A 15,395-nucleotide genomic window follows, 5' to 3' on the forward strand; every position below is an offset into this window, starting at 1 on the left:
GTACAAGAGTAGAAAAATTTTACTCTTACATTTGACAAGTGTTTTAAACCTTCTTTAAGACATGTCACTCTAATGACAATCTTGGAGTATGACTCTAAGACTTGTATTGGAACGAAGTATGACTCATCTTCTTGATTTAACCACTTCAACAATTCAAGATCCCTCTTCTTAGTCATAAGAATGCACTAAGATTTCCTTAGAGAACTAATTGTGCTATGGTTTCTTAATCATTAAGATGATCACAAAAACTGATACTAAAGTACTCTCCCATCTTTTCAGATTTGAGAAACTTTTATCCTTCTGCCTTATTTGATTCTTCTTATCGATCTTTAGTGGTGGACTTAATCAGTGCACAAGAATGTGTACTCGATCCCTAAGTAATTAGTCTTAATTTTCCAAAACTTGAAAGTTCTCATTCATCATGCTATACAACTTGCATGATTCCAAGTTCCGGTCCAATTGAAACTTGGGTGATGAGAATCTTTCCTTATTTGGTAAATTTAGACATTACCACAAATGAAAGAATCAATTTCATACTTCCACTCTTGCTACTAATGGAATCTTATAAGCAACAAAAATTTCCACAGATGCCATTGTAAGGATATTTTAAAATAAATAAAATCAAAAATTTCCTTTTATTTTAAAACTTTGCGGAAAAACTATCCTTACAATCCATATGAAAACTTGTTGTTATCTATTCCTAAGAAATATCTCATAACTCCTACGAAGTAGCTCAAGAATCCGATTTTTCAAACTATGCGATAGAAATCCATCTATGCGATCAGATTCAGCATATTCTTCCTTTAAGTTTCTTCACTTTCCTTTGATTCTTAAACCATCACCATGCGACCCGGTCACATCATGTATCAAGAATCTCAGAATAGAAACTTAACAGAGTTAGATAGTGGATTTTACCTGAAGTAGAGTCAAACTTATCGACTTTAACATCCTTAGGTAAATTTGGCAGCTTCGCAACCAATGCCCCTTCCTTTGGCAATATAAACATATGGACCCTTTGATAATGGTACACGGGACTATCACAGACTTAGCTTTTTCTCTTTACCATTTGGTCAACCGAGTTGACTCTGGCCGATCCCTTTCCATTGGGAAGAGAATGCTTTACTGGATATCCAATGTCATCATTGTCAATGTCCACAAAGTTTTAGGAAGTTGATCTTAACAAATAGATAAGATCATTAAGGGTCTTGTCATAGTCTTTTTCATAGGTGTTCCAAAAGAACTCACTATATGACTTAGAAAGTAGTTGAACCACCAACTTTCTCAAGACTTTGACACCCAACTCTCTCGGCTTGTCAATATGTGACTACATCTCCAAGATGTGATCACACCTAGACCTTGCCTTGCCAATAGGGCTTGAGTGACCTTAAACTTTTCAAGAACTTGTGGGTTAGGGAGAATAATTGGAGGAGGAGAAAGAAGTATGATATCCATGGGACATCATCTTCATTAGGAAACCTTGTTTCAAGAGATTTGGGAAGATCATAGGTGTCTAAACCAGACATCTTTTGGGAGATATTCAAGATAGTTGATTTAAAGTCCTTAATATAACACCCAATATGAAATATTAAGGCTAGAACCCAACAAACTATTTTATAACTTAGAAGAGGTATGCCGTAATCCAAGCTATAGAATATTTGAAGGTAGGTGAATGACGATTCACCAATTTCCACCAAGATAAACGAAATGTATAATTAGGTTTTAATTGGTTTTGAAACTCCTAGATCTTTGAGATTCATTGAACTTTTCAAAGGCATGTTTCAATCTCGAGTGTGCCCTTCAGGTTTTGTGACTGGGATGCCGAGGATCACAAAACAAGGTGTGAAGTAACCATGCAAATCACTTGGTACCCTTAATAAATTACCCCTCAATCGATGTGCCGGTTAACCACACACGCTCCATCGATACTATGATAAATATTAAGTCACCCTTTACCTACCTTGTTAAGTCCAAGTTAGTGTGCCGGTTAACCACACACGCTCCACTAACGACTTAGACAAAGTGTAAAGTGTAATTTCATGGATTAGCACCTTATTCACATTTTTCCTAAGTAACTAAGATTGGGTATTATTAAAAGTTTAGTTACTTAGTATTTTCATTAATACTTTTAATGAAGGGAGAATTATAGTCCTGTCAAACCCGTTCGGCTAACGACCCTCCACCGGTCAAGCAAGCGGTGGGTGAGAGTGGACACCCATTAAGTTGCCATTTTATAGGCAACAACCTTATACCCACCTTATAGACCGGCTTCGTGAATGAGGCGTACTAGCGGTAAGACTAACTTTACTCTTATACATATATATATTATTAACTTATAATATTATAAAGTATAAGGGTTGAATTTTAACTTTTAAAATTCTAAGGGCTAACTTGGAATTAAAGTATTCATTAGAGAAAACTTTACAAATTCCAAAACTTGAGGGCAAGTTTTGAAACTATTCAAAACTAATTAATTCCATAACTTATGTGTTTAAAGTAGTTTTAATCCAAAAACTCTTCAAGTTCCATAACTTGAGGACAAGTTATGGAAGACTTTAAACTAATAAAAGAATTAACTTTTCTTTATTTTATAACTTATGGAATTAATTAAGGTTACACCTTTTTTTTATTTTTTATTTTATTTTATTAAATGAAGAGACTCTTGGTCCTCCATAACTTGAGGACAAGTTATGGAGTCATAAAACCATTTAATTAGAACTAGACTCTTCATTTTTTGTAACCTTTGCCAATTTTTATGAGTTTTATGATTCTTAAATGTGACTTTTCATATAACTTGATGACAAGTTACAAAAACACATTTTAGAATCAATTCTTAGATTAATTTGGATTAAAACCAACTATCACATAATTTTATTCATTAATCTAAATTCACTCATAAAACAAGGTAACACAAAAAAACTTTTGGTGATCCATAACTTATTCTTAAGTTATGGAATCCTTTAAAACATTAACACCAAATTTTGTAACTCCAAAAAAACTTTGAATCAATTTTTTTTTAAAACCTTTTCATATCCATAACTTATGGAGATTTCAAAAAATAAAACTCTTTAGATCAAACTTTTAAAACTAATAAAATAATCATATTATTTTATCTTTTATTAAATTTGAACTAATTCAACTCATAAAGCAAATTATTCAAATTTTACAAATAATTAGTTTTTCACAAGAACAAGTAATTATCTTAAAATTTGACGAACTTCATGTTTTTTTTCTTTTTTTTTTCAACTTTGAAAATAAAATATTTGCATCAATATAACAGAAAACAAGCCGTGGCTCTGATACCACTGTTGGGTTTTGAGCATTCTAACACTTCCTAAGTGTACATGCAACCCTAAATACCTTGGATCTATGTTTTCTCTATTATACATGCAAATAAGAACTTCCAAGGTATTATCCTAATCTAGCATATAAAACAATGGATATAGTAGGATAGAATACATACCTTTTTGGTGTAGTAAGTCTTCATGAAGCTTGAGTGCTTAGTGCCCCAAGTGTGACACCTCAAATGGAATCACAATCATCAAAACACTTGGAATGACTTGAGAGAATTCTACACTCATCAAAATCGGCTAGCCCTTTCTTCACTATCTCTTGTGGCCGATTTTTCCTCAATAATAAGATGCTTATATAGTTACACAATTAGGGTAAACTCTTAATTGTCATGGCTTTCCATTTCCTTGGATCCATGGGTACAAATACACCATGGAGCATCCATGGACCATCCTATGGGTTTTAGCCCAACTTGATTATCCATGGAGCATTAGCCCACTATACAAGTATGGATGATTTACACAATCAACCCATATATTTAATTAGTCTTCTTTTGATCACTTAATTAATCCTAGATTAATTCTTGATCAATACTAATTAAATAATCTTATTATTCTTATTATTAATATACTAGAACTTATAATATATTAATAACCATAAGTGTCTTATTTCTCTCATTCAAGTGCATGATGGTATGCAACCCAAATGGACCATGCCGGGTCGGGTCAAGTCTTACCAAATATAGTTATGGACTTAGACATTAATCCAACACTTCCATCAGAAGATCTCTTACTCCGCCCGTCTTAGGTACCCAAATCCTATCTTGGAATACCTTCAACTCTTGGTTGTTTGTACCGAATACTAACGTTTGCCCAAACGTGCTTCCTTTCGGTCACTTTTCTCTAAAGCTTCCTCTTGAGCTTTCTTTATACTTTCCACAATTGTCGAGACAACTTCAATTCTCAACGCTCTTGGCCTTTACTTTTCAAGGTTTACCTTCTGACTGAGAGCATCAGCAACCACATTTGCTTTACCAGGGTGGTAAAGTATCTCGCAGTCGTGATCCTTGAGTAACTCTGGCCAGCGTTGTTGCCTCATGTTCAATTCCTTCTGATTAAAGAGATATTGAAAACTCTTATGATCAGTGAAAAGTTTACACTTTGTGCCATAAAGATAATGCCTCCATATCTTTAGGGCGAATACTACCACTGCCAACTCCAAATCATGAGTGGGGTAGTTCTTTTCATGCTCTTTCAATTGCCTCGATGAATATGCTATCACCTTATCCATTTGGGTCAGAACACATCCTAACCCAACTCCAGAGGCATCACTATAAACTGTGAAGTCATCAACTCCTTTGGGTAATGAAAGAATCGGTGCTTCACACAACTTCTTCTTTTACTTCTCAAAGCTTCCAATGCTTCTCATTCCAAGTATAGACAGCTCCTCTGTGGGTCAAAGCTGTCAATGGAGTCGCGATCGAAGAAAAGCCTTGGATAAATCAGCGATAATATCTAGCTACTCCTAAAAAGCTTCAGATCTCCGTAGGACTTTCAATTGTAACCTTCAAGTTACAAAATAAATCCTTATTGAGGACTCCTCCTTCTTCTTGGAATAAGTATTTATTGTAACAGACCTATGGGTCATGTTCTAATGATCTCTCATTGTATACTGCACTACTTAGACTCAGATCTCCTAGGGACAATTTCAGAACAAATTATACCTTCCTTCATGTTCTAATGCGATACAATCACCGTTCAAAATGTATCATTTCTACTACCAACTTCTTTAACAATAAGTGCGATACTTCTATTGATCGCTTTGATCATCTTTCATTTCAATCTTCTAGCTTAAGTCAAATGTTACATCGAACTTGGTTCTCTAAACCACATAATAAACTCATCGTAGTCGGACTCAATTTAATATGACCTCTAAGGTCGGAATAACAATCATCTTCTTAGTCATTACCGAAACGATGGTAACGACAGACTAGAACAAGACGGAATCAAATAATAGCTTCTTGGTAACCTTGTGACTTTCCCTGATCCAAGTGCGAGTCATGTGCTTCCAGTAGTATAGATCTCTACTACTATTCACACCTACTCATACTCGTCCCAAGTACTGTCTCGCAGTCCCCAAGTCCTAAAATCACAAAACAATTTAACACATACAAATGTGTCCAATTAATCATAAAAATTTCCTAGACTCTACTAGGACTTCTTTCACGCGTATCTTCAATGATCAACTCTACTTCAACTTGGTTGGTGATGGAAATTTCATATGATTGGGACAACTTCAAAAATTACACCAGCCATTCTATTTATCAGACGACAAAACCCGGGTTTATTTTATTTCCTTGAAACGATTACACAAAGGTTCAAGTTTACCCTATACTATGCCTCTCATAGGCTAAACTACTTGTTACTATTCACATTACTACTTCGTAACTTGATCTTCGAGTATCAAGTCTTGACTTCTACTTCCTAGTGTTATTAATCGCTTCTTCAAGGATATCCTGAAATTCCATTGGCATTGATGGTGCACTTGGCCTTGTTACTTCATTGTTCTTCTGACAATTCTTAGAAATATGGCCTTCTTCTTTACATCCGTAGCACACCTCCTTGGGAATCGTACACTTATTGGCATAATGCCCTATTTCCCCACATTTAAAGCACTTCACCTTCCCATCACAATTCCCAGAGTGTTTATTTTTGCACCTCCCGCACCATTTTCCTTTATCTCTTCTTTTGCCAAACTTTGAGGATATGTTGCTCTTGTTGGGCCTTGAAGACCCCTCAAATTTCCTCTTCTTGCCAACTTCAACTTTGTTGGCGGTTGTGTCATTGATCATTTCCTCAATAGACTTAGCAGCCCTAATAGTTGCCTCAAGAACAGATGTCTGACCTTTTGGCACAATAAGTTCATCCTTACTTTGTTGAAGTAAATGTTTTGTTTCTTCCATCTGTTCACCTAACATCGTACGTACCATTGCCTGCACTCCAATCATCGTGATTGGCTCAGGCTGTGGATTATCACTTCCGAACCCACTTTGAGTACTCGGCATTTCGATCTATATACCAATCGTAGGTGAACTTAGATCTTCATTTTTGTTAGATGTTAAGTCTTCGAAACGTTTATATGTTAGTTCCAATATCGTAGTCATACGTTTAGAATCCTACACACATAAGGTTTCCAGATCCGGTCGGCAACAGACCATAGATCCGAACAAATAATAGCATCATTATAGCTATAACACAAAACATTTAGCACATAAGGGCATTTTAGGCATCTTCCCTAAAATAAACTAGTGCTTGTGTCTAAAATATGGTAGACACTCATCTCACAATCATCACTTAGCATTGTAAGTTCAAGTCTAGAAATTCTACAATTTCTTAGTTCGCTTAAACTAATGCTCTGATACCAACTGTGACATCCCCAAATTTCTCGGCCAGAAAAGACCGATTTAATTTATGCTTTTTAAAAATCAAATCAGAGAAAGCTTTATAAAAGATGTTGCGGAGTTGGTCCCCAAAACAAAATATGATAAAAGTTTGTCAAAACCTTTCTTTAAGAAATATATCATTTCCTTTATATCAAAACCTCGGGATGTCATGTTCCAATACAGATCAAAAGCATAAACAAGACATTATAAGCCTTACGACAATTATTTGTAACTACTGGCCTATAATCCAAAATTCACTCATCATCATCATTCGACTATGCTCGGGGTCCTCTACCTGTAATATAAACAGCTGAGTGGGTCAGGCTTGGAAGCCTGGTGAGCATATAGGGTTTTCAACCCACAATACATAAATTTATTATGTTTATACATCAATCAATCAACCTAACTACCCCAAACCCCATTATTTTATTTATTTCTTAAGGGTTTACCCTAAGAATCAACTATCACTCCTTCCTAAGGATTCATCCTAAGGAATAGACACAAAGTCACCTCGAGACCGGGGTTTATACAACGGGCACTAATTCCATAGCTACCAAAGTTTATTCAACATGTGCTAAGTCCATAGCTCTCATTTATCGGCAGTATTATTTAAAGGTGTTCTCTCCTGCAATACATGTCAATGGGTTTTAGAGTACAACAAATGAACATATAGTTCATTACACCTACAGGTTGCGGGCCTGCTAGTGTTCCATAGACTGTCTAGAATAGTCCATGGTTGTCATCCATACTCTGCTGAATGACGGGGGCCACCAATTTGGGTAAGTGATTCTCTCAAATTTTCACCACTCACCCTCAACTCATGATCAATATTATTGAACATCTTCTTTATCCAACTCACCTTTCATCATACCCACTATTTCATCTACCCATGTTCTACCCAACATATTTTGTAGATAAAAAGCATATACAGTTTAAAACTTGTATAAAACATCAATTCAACAGTTACCTCAGTCAAACAATTAATATATTTACACATAACACGTATTTCAAGGTAAATACTTCATATCTATGTGTAAATTGAAAGTAACTACACACTCACTTATTTTGGTGAAAATCGGGCAGCAATTCGTTTCCTAAAACGATCGTTTCTAATAAAACCGGGAGTTTTATTGAGAAACCGGGCTCTGCGAAAGGTCGGGCTTCGAAACCGAAAAGATAAAATTTCCGGGCTTCTCGGGCACTTCGTGGGGTATTCCGGGCTTTACAATAGATACCGGGGCTTTGCGGGATGTTAAGATGAAGAAAATATGGAGAAAGGGGCTAAAAGTGGCGAAATTCCAAAAGTAACCGGAAACCCTCGCAGGTACCCTTCTATTTATAGGGTCCGAAGTTTGATCCAACGGCTGAGAAGATGGCATGCTTCGGAGATCCGACGGCTCGCAGGGGGTGGCTTCGCACATGGCTCGCACCTGGCTCGCACATGCGAGGGCTCGCTGGCGGCTTCTAAGTGGACCGCGGCTTGCTGGCGCACCTGTGAGACTCGGAGCTAGACTATGCGAGGCTCGGACACACGCGACAGCTGGGCGAAGCTTCGGCTGGGGAGTTGGCTGCTTCGGATTGGGCCTCCTCCTCGGTCGAATCAGAAGAGGACACGTGGCTCGCATGACTCAGCAGCCTCGGTGACTCAGCAGGACACGTGTCACATTCTAAGCAAGGGTGACGTGGCAATTGTGTGACTATGCGAAATTTCTCGGTTTTTGTGCCAAAACTTCTAAAATCCATAACTTTCGCATACGAGCTCCGTTTTTTACGTTCTTTATATGCACGCGTAGCTAAAATTACGATCTACAACTTCCGTTTAGACTTCGTCGGCTAATTTTGACTTTAAATTTTATATTATTATTTTTAACAGACCGGGATAGGAAATCCGTTAAAAATTCATAACTTCTTCATCCGACGTCCGTTTTCGTCATACTTTTTACCGTTGTGCTCCTAATGACGAGACCTTCAATTCTCGTTTAGGTTGTGTCGGCTAAAAATCGCTCGATCTAAAATTCGAGTTTTTAGCTGTCTACTGCTATGCTGAAACTTCGAAAAATCATAACTTCCTCATACGAAGTCAGATTTGGGCGTTCTTTTTATCGAACTTCTCGATTTAACGAATACTACGACTTTCTTTTAGATTACTAAGGCTAAAAAGTAGTTTATCAAAAACTCACTTTTTACGACATTCAGCACCGTGTCGGTTTTGTCGCGAAACTTCAATAGGTCATAACTTCTTCGTTATAACTCGGATTTTGGTATTCTTTATATCCCCGAAATCCTTGTTTCGACCACTACAAATTTATGTAAAGATATCGAGCTTATCTCACACTTTAATTTTGACGCTTATTTTTATTTTTAATTAATTAAACCCTAATAATTAAGCATAAAACACATAATTCACATAAAATTCACATAATTCCTTTTCATTTCTTCTAAATGAGTTACAAAGGTTAACCTATACCATTATGTCAAAATTAATGCCTAGCCTAGAAACACGGGCGTTACAGAAATAGACCGAACGCTTGTTCATTTCGATTAAAAATTAATTTTGAAAAAGTAAGAAAGAAATGAGAAATAAGGGTACAAAAAGTTTACAACCAAAAGTTTACCACCAAAGAAACTACCTTTAAGTGAGAAGCAAAGATAAGAGAATAGGACCGAACCCGAGCGCTTGGTTCATTTCGGCACTCACGGGAACCGAACCCGAACGTTCGGTTCATTTTGCTTCCAACTTTTAGTTTTGAGAAGGAGTTTTTGGTACTGACTCCGATTCCATCATACCTAGCCCTTGTAGAATTTTATTGAAACTTGCTTCAGGAAGAGCTTTGGTGAAGATGTCATCCAGTTGATCAGTAGTTCGAACAAAATGAATTTTTACGTTTCCGTCTTTGACGTGATCTTTAATAAAGTGATACCTCAGTGCAATATGTTTGGTTTTGGAATGTTGCACTGGGTTATGACAGATCCTAATTGCAGTTTCTGAGTCACAATATAGTGGGATCTTTTTCATATTGAGTCCATAATCCCGGAGTTGATTTTGGATCCAAATCACTTGAGACGTGCAAGAAGCGGTTGCAATATATTCTGCTTCGGCTGTAGATAGTGAAACACATGTTTGTTTCTTAGATTGCCAGCTCACCAATTTTCCGTCGAGGAATTGACATCCTCCTGTGGTGCTTTTCCTGTCTAAACCACATCCTCCAAGGTCTGCATCTGAGTAGGCTTGAACAAAGAACCCTGAGTTTGAGGGATGCCAGAGACCGAGAGAGGTGGTTCGCTTCAGATATCAGAGTATGTTTTTCACTGCTAGCATGTGTGGTTCACGAGGGTTTGCCTGAAACCTAGCACAATAACACACAGAAAACATTATATCGGGCCTGCTAGCTGTGAGGTACATCAGGGATCCAATCATTTGTCGATATAGCGTTATATCAACTGCCAGTTTTTCCAAGGATGGTGTGAGTTTGGTGCCGAACGCCATTGGAACTTTGAGCTTTGAATCTCCCATCATGCCGAATTTAGCAAGAAGAGTCTTGGTATATGCTTCCTGGTTGATAAAGATGCCTTCAGGTCCCTGTCTAATGTTTAAACCAAGGAAAAAGTTAATCGGACCCATTGAGCTCATTTCAAATTTCGTCTCCATCAGGTTTCTGAATTCATCTGTTAAGCTAGGATTTGTTGAGCCAAAGATGATATCATCGACATAGATTTGAACTATCATAAGGTGATTACCTTCCTTCTTTCGAAAGAAGGTTGGGTTAACCGAACCTTGTTTGAATTTAGACATCTTTAAGAACTTAGTTAGTGTTTCATACCATGCCCTAGGCGCTTGTTTCAGACCATAAACTGCCTTGTCTAGAATGTAACAATGATTTGGATGTTTTTCATTCACAAAACCTGGAGGTTGCTCCACTTAAACCGTTTCTTCAAGATCTCCTTTCAAAAAGCAGGCGCATTTCACATCCATTTGGTAGACCTCGAAGTTCTTATGTGTAGCGTAGGCAAGAAATATTTGAACAGATTCCAGCCTTGCTACCGGAGCAAATGTTTCTTCGTAATCAATTCCTTCTTCCTGACAGTATCCTTTCACCACAAGTCGAGCTTTATTGCGAATTACATTACCCTCCTTGTCCATTTTGTTTCTGAAAACCCATTTGAGACCAACGACTGAGGCATCTTTTGGTGTTGGAATGAGATGCCAGACCTTATTTCTTTCAAACTCATTGAGTTCATCTTGCATTGCTTGGACCCAATCAGAATGATCAAGAGCAATATTGACGGTCTTTGGCTCAACTTTGGATACGAAGGAATTATACATGCAGAACTCTACTTTGGAGAATAGGGAGGTTTGCTTTGCCTTCACTTGAGATCGGGTCAGGACCTTTTCAGATACATTACCCACTATCTGAGATACAGGATGATCTCTGGTCCATTTAATGAGGGAAGGATAGTTTGGATCATAGGATGGATCCAATTCGGCGTTGACCATTTCTTCCAATTTCAGATTGACTATCGTCATCATAGAACATATCGGAATTCTCCCCCTCGACTGATGATGAATCATTTGGATTTTCAGGTTGGTTCAGACCTTCGGTTGCAACAGGACTCTCAGGTGTAGCCGGACTATCGGGTGCTACTGGACTTTTGGGTGTAGCAGGGCTTTCGGGTGCTACAGGACTTTCGGGTGCTACTGGGCTTTCGGGTGTAGCTGAAATGGAATTCTTCCCCTGAAAGTGTGACTTCGTTTGATTTGAAGAAAATAGATTCTCCCCCTCAACTGAAGTGTCGTGCTGAGGAGGTTCGTTTTTAACTTGTTCTCCTTCTCCCATTTGTTCTCCTTCTCCCATTTGTTTGGTTGCGTCTTCGACTATCTGCTTCAGATGATCGATTTTGTTGTCTGCCGCCTTGGCTTCTGAGAGAGTGGCTTTCTCAGGTTCATCAAACAGATCTACGAACTGATCAAATAAATTAGCAATCGTGGCTGTGACTTGGCCTGTTTGAGAGAAAATCTCTCCAATTGCTTCTTCAGTAGTCTTTATGTAACAACCGAAAAACACAACATATTTTAAATTTTTTCAAAAACATCTCAATTCCAATAATTCTTTACAAAAAGGTTTTCAATTCAAAATATTTATCGTATTCCCAGAATCATAACACCATAAAATTACGAGGAGCGGTACGATCACGCCTTCGCCTTGCCACGATCTCCTGAAGAACCTGAAAAACATGAAACCACAACTGTAAGCCCGAAAGCTTAGTGAGATACCCCCAAAATACCAACCACAAATACCATACACGCATAACATGCCATAACATATCCGATCATAGAACAGCCATGCTCTCCGGGTCTACTGTGTGACTGGTCCGCCGCACCGGCCAACAGTCCACCTGGTCCACCCTCTGAGTCAATCCGCATACATCGAGTCTGCAGTGTGATTGGTCCGCCCGTTCCCGGGCCTTCAATCCACCTGGTCCACTCTCTGAGTCTACAGTATGACTGGTCCGCCCGCACCGGGCCTTCAGTCTGTCTGGTCCACTCTCCGAGCCTTCGGCACGTCTGGTCCGCCCCTACCGGGACCTACAGCCTATCCGGACCGCTCGCTGGGCCTACGGGACAACCGGTCCGCCCTGGGTATCTTGGCCTACTGCACACAGCAGGACCCGCCTCAACCCAACTCCAGTCCATACATCCATGCGCACATATACATACAATCATCTAACAATTCACAGATAACAAGCAGATCAACAAATCACATAACATGCCACTATCCTCGCCAGGATACCGACCTAACAGGTCACTAACATAGCATCTCTCTAACTCTTTGGATACCGATCTCAATCAGGTCTCTAGCATATACCATCCTAACTCACAGGATGCAAACATGATAAAACAGCAACATGAAAACAACTACCCGGATCTCAATCCGATAAGGGTCGGCCTTGGTGCCTTAGACCCCGTTGATATAGTGAGGATAACTCACCTCGAAGCTGCCGACTGAACAGATAATCCGAGCTACTCCGATCACTGATACGATCTCCACCACTGGTCAACCACCAATGCGCTGAACTCAAAACAACAAACAATAATTACCAAAATGTCCCTGGACACCATTGGTCAACCCTTGGGCAAAGACAAGGTCAAAGTCAACTCCTGACTGACCCTACTCGCCGAGTCAACCCTATGACTCGCCGAGTTCCCATGCTCAGACTTCACTCCATCCGCGACCTAACTCGCCGAGTCACCCCGAGACTCGCCGAGTCCAACAACTCAGAGACCACTCGCACACAACTCACCGAGTCATCCCTTGACTCACCGATTCTCGACTCAACCAGAGAATATCGGAACTCTTCGACAAGACTCGCCGAGTCCAAGAACAGACTCGCCGAGTCCAAGGCTATCATCAACATACTCGCCGAGTTGTTCATACAACTCGCCGAGTTCAAGGCTATCTTCATCCGACTCGCCGAGTTGTTCTTCCAACTCGTCGAGTCCCAGCTCATCTTCAAGCAACTCGTCGAGTTCACCCATGTGACTCGCCGAGTACCACCAATCTGAATCCATTCAGAAGCATTCCAGGCCATGCAAATGATCCAAAACATAGATCCAACCTCCTACAACTCATCCATCACGTAAAGTGGCAATCTTTACGTGAATCCATAGAGATCTAGGCCATAATCACTCATAACTAGGGTTTGGGACTTGCAAGCCTCACTAAACACTCCAACACAGGGACTTTCATGCTCTCTGATTCTCCTCCCTTCCAGATCTGAGGTAGCAACCTCAGATCTATCCTCTAGACATCCATTTACACCCTTAAACATGATCCCACAAACCCCAAAATGAAGAAACAACATACAATCAGACCAAGAACGAGATATTACCTCCAATGGACGCCCCCAACTGCAATGAAGTTGATTCCAAGCAAAGCCCCTTGCCCCAAGCCTTCAATTCCCACAAATTCCTTCAAAGATTACTTCTCCAAGCTTCAATCCACTCAACAATGGGTCTCCTCTGCGATTTAGGGTTTCTAGCACTCAAGAGGGAAGTAAAGAGGCTGGGGAAGGAACATAATGTTCCTTATATAGGGCTCAACCCCGAGAATTAGGGTTTTCTCCACCCAGCGCCTACTCGCCGAGTCCAACTCATCGACTCGCCGAGTCGGCTACTTAACTCGCGGTCAAGCCGCGACTCTACTCGCCGAGTCCATCCATGGACTCGCCGAGTCACTCTTTCCCAATTAACACTTTTGGCCCTTCAACTCTACTCTCGCTATTTCGGGATGTTACACTTTAGCTTCTTGACGTAACTGTCATCGAAAGTCACATAATAGGTTTCTTCAATCTTTCTAGAATGCTTATTTAAAACCCGGTATGCTTTTGAAGTAAGAGAATATCCCAGAAAGATTCCTTCGTCATCTTTAACATCGAACTTGTTACGATGTTCTTTGGAGTTGAAGATCAAGCACCTTGAACCAAATACGTGGAAGAATTTTACATTCGGCTTCCTGTTATTAATGATCACATAGGGAGTTAGAGAGAAACGCTTGTTGAGATAAGACCTATTCTGCGTAAAACATGTTGCAGCAATAGCATCAGCCCAAAAATATAAGGGAAGAGAAGCAAAACTTAGCATAGTTCGGGCCGCCTCACACAAGGATCGGTTTCTCCTTTTGACAATACCATTCTGTTGAGGCGTGTAAGGGGCTGAGAAGTTATGACTGGTTCCTTTTTCTGCCAAAACGTTTTCGAATTCTTTATTCTTGAATTCCAGTCCATTGTCGCTCCTAATGTTTCGAACGATTTTTCTCAGTTGCACTTCAACCTGTTTGATAGACATATTTAGCTTGGAAGTGGCCTCAGATTTGTGCTTCAGAAAGAATACCCATGTAAAATGTGAGAAATCATCAACAACAACAAGAATGTACTTGCTACCTCCAATGCTCTCGATTGATGATGGACCACATAAGTCGATGTGAAGCAACTCAAGTGGTTCAACAACTTTTGTGTTTATAATTGATGGGTGACTTTGACGACTTTGTTTCCCCATTTCGCATGCAACACATAAGTGTTCTCGATCAAACTTGAGCAATGGAAAACCCCGAACATGACCTCCGGTGACAAGCTTGTTGATGTCTTTGAAGTTGAGATGAGAGAGCCTTCGGTGCCACAACCAGCTTTCGTCAGAATGAGCTTTGGACAAAAGACATATGGCTGGATTTCCTTTTATTGGTCTGTGATTCAGAGGAAACATTTTGCCTTTTCGATTTGATTTGAGAATAACCTTGTTGGATTTCTTCTCTATAATCTCTGAACCTTCGTCGTCGAATGATACTTTGAGACCAGTACCACCCACCAATTGAGATACACTGATGAGATTATGCTGCAATCCTTCTACGTATTCCACCTTTCTTATCGTGAAGTCTCCATTAGTTATCATCCCATAACCCTTTATCGTTCCATAGGAGTTGTTACCAAACTTAACATTGCCACCATTTTGAAGCGATCGAAACTCCCTTAACTCTTCCTTCCTTCTTGTCATGTGACGTGAGCAGCCAGTGTCAATGTCCATTCTTCGTCAAACTGCTCGTTACTTATAACCTGCAAAAATTAAGCAGATTTAGGAACCCAAAGTTTCTTGGGTCCACGTGATCCTTTCACA

The sequence above is a fragment of the Lactuca serriola genome, chromosome 3 (genome assembly GCF_051521515.1).
Source record: "Lactuca serriola cultivar US96UC23 chromosome 3, Lser_US96UC23_V15, whole genome shotgun sequence".
Classification (NCBI taxonomy): Eukaryota; Viridiplantae; Streptophyta; class Magnoliopsida; order Asterales; family Asteraceae; genus Lactuca; species Lactuca serriola.